The 2,573-nt window shown below is 42.0% G+C and overlaps 1 pseudogene; it reads right to left on the bottom strand.

Moving 5' to 3' along the window:
- Positions 1–775: 775 nt before the first annotated feature.
- On the bottom strand, positions 776–2,348 carry LOC110317877 (annotated as a pseudogene).
- Positions 2,349–2,573: the final 225 nt, after the last annotated feature.

The following is a 2,573-nucleotide window of genomic DNA, read 5'->3' as shown; positions in this document are numbered from 1 at the left end:
GAAAAGAAAGAAAGAAAACACAAATTAAAACAGGACAGTATAGGAATGCTTTGGCTTCCACAACAAACATAAGTAGCCGGGTGGAGTTGGTTATATCCTGTTGTATACAACAATTCACAGAATACTAGCCTAAACTCCATGGATACCACCAGGCCAGCAAGGTCCCTACCTGATACCAGAATAGAGCACTTCTCATGAGACAATGGAGATAAGACTTTCCCAGTGAACATAATTCAGTTACATTCGTTTTTTACTTGCAGAAGGTTCTAAAACCATTTTATCTGGCAGATTTAATTTTTATAAACAGTTTTTCAAAGCAAATTAGGATAGGACTATCGAAGGCATTGTTTAAAATGGTCATTAGTAAATGGCTGCAGACAGTGACTAGACAGTGCCATGTCTAACGGTTCCTTAAGCAAGCAGAAAAGTTGGTGGCAAACAAAACATAACAAAACAAAACAAAACAAAACAAAACAAAACAAAAACCAAACTGATTTTATCTCTCATACCCTTGAAACAGGACAGGACAGGACAGGACAGGATGAGATAGCCACACCAGCTAACAGGACAGGATGAGATAGCCACACCAGCTAACAGGACAGGATGAGATAGCCACACCAGCTGACCACTGAGGTCACAAGTAGTAGCTAGTGTATCAGAACTTTCTACTCCGTTTGGGACCTCTGTTCTCCTCCCTCAACAAAGAGTAAGTTTTTTCAATAGGGCTTTCATTTCTCCTCCCAGCTGGACTTAATACTTCAAGAAGTGGCTTTTACTATTCAGACATCTCTTCCACCACGCTTACTTTCTTCTACTTTTTCTTTTTGGTGGTGTCACCATCCCCATCTCTAGCCTTGCTCCCACTTTCTAACACAGTTTTGGGCTTTTTAATCCTTCTCGTTCTTCTGTTTTTCAGCTGGGAAATCCCTGCTGGGGTCTCATCACTTCGACTCTCACTATCCTGCTTCCTTTATATGGGTTTCACTGCTTTGGCTGCTGAGGTGCTTGTACTGCTTCAGTAACCGGTGCTTTCTTGCCAGAATTTCTATAGTCATGGTACTCCTACTTCCAGGTGGCAGGGGCATCATCTGTGCGGTTGCCACACTTGTCTAGAAGGGCCTGCTTCATCATCATCCTCTGAGCTGTCTTTGGACCTAAACTCCACTTGTGAGGATAAGAGTCTCTTCCCATGATCACCCCTTTTTAATCTTGGCTACTATACCATGGTCACAGGTAGAAATCACTACTGTAATCATCAATACAGTAGCCCTGCAGATACCTTCCCGTAAGTGGTAGTGACCACAATCTCCTGGTTGACCCCAATGCCATGACCTCATATTGAAGAACACAAGGATGCATGATCTTGGTCCCATAGCAGTTTATATTCACTGCACTGTCTTTCATAACCAAACGTGTATGAGATATCAATGGCTTTTCCAATGGGTAAACAATATTCCCCGAAAGTAATTCTCTTCCTGATGGTTATCATACAGCCACTGAGCATCAAGTATATCACGAATTGTCACCATATGGTCCTTTTCACTCAGGACTTCAGAATGCACTCTCCAAAGTTCCTGCATCTGACCATCAACTTCCAGTAGCAAAACAAGGTATAAACATAGAGTTCGAATGTAGGTGACAGCCTCACAGCTCACCGAAAAGATTCCAAATCTTCTTTCAGGTTCATATTCTACCATTTTGCTCTCCTAGATAGCTGTCTCTTTATAGCAGCAATAGGTGGGGGGGTTATTGTAACAGGGCACCTGTCAGTCTAGGGCCCGAGAAAACTGAGTACCTACTTCAATAGCATTGTGCAGCAGGACAATTCCAACATACTCTCTGCCTGCACACTGTTGTGATTTCAACAAGTGAATGGCTTGTTCAATGAACACAATTAAACAACCAGTAACTTTGGGATCCAGTGTGCCACCGTGGCCTGTCTTCTTTACCCAAAGTATTCATCGGATCCAGGCTACTACATCATGGGAGGAGGGGTTAGAGAGCTTGTCAAGATTAAAGAAACCTGTGACTTTCCCTCTTTAGAGGATTTGAGCCACAAGGAATAAGTATATAACAAACTGACCTTACATTAACTTATCAAAATTCTTTAGTAATAAGGGCCACTGAGAAGTGTCCAATTGAGCTACTTGGAATTCTGGTTTGATAAGAAATCCTTCAGCATGTTGTATTTCAGCTTTATCTTCTTGTAATGGCTTTCAGTCTTTTTTTCTTCTTATGCTTATTTGGGAAAGTAAGTAGTTTGTGAGGCCAAACACTAAGATGGCTTGGCTGGTAAATGACTGTCCCATGTGTTAGCTTCCCCTTGGTTCTCCACATGGCTTCTGCATGAATCATCTGGCCCTGCACTGTGAGCATCCTGCCCCATCTACTGCAAGCTAAGAGCTGCAGCCTCCTACAGTCTGAGACCGGTCAGGTCGCACCACTCTACACTAGTCTTTATAAGTCTGGCTCATTTTGCTTAACATTATGATTTCCAAAGCTGTCCATTTTCATGGAAACAGTTTGGTTTTGTTTTTCTTTATTGTTATGATTTTCTTTTTGTTTTCCATTGA

This window comes from Mus pahari, chromosome 3 (genome assembly GCF_900095145.1).
Source record: "Mus pahari chromosome 3, PAHARI_EIJ_v1.1, whole genome shotgun sequence".
NCBI lineage: Eukaryota > Metazoa > Chordata > Mammalia > Rodentia > Muridae > Mus > Mus pahari.
This window is presented reverse-complemented; position numbering and strand designations above follow the sequence as displayed.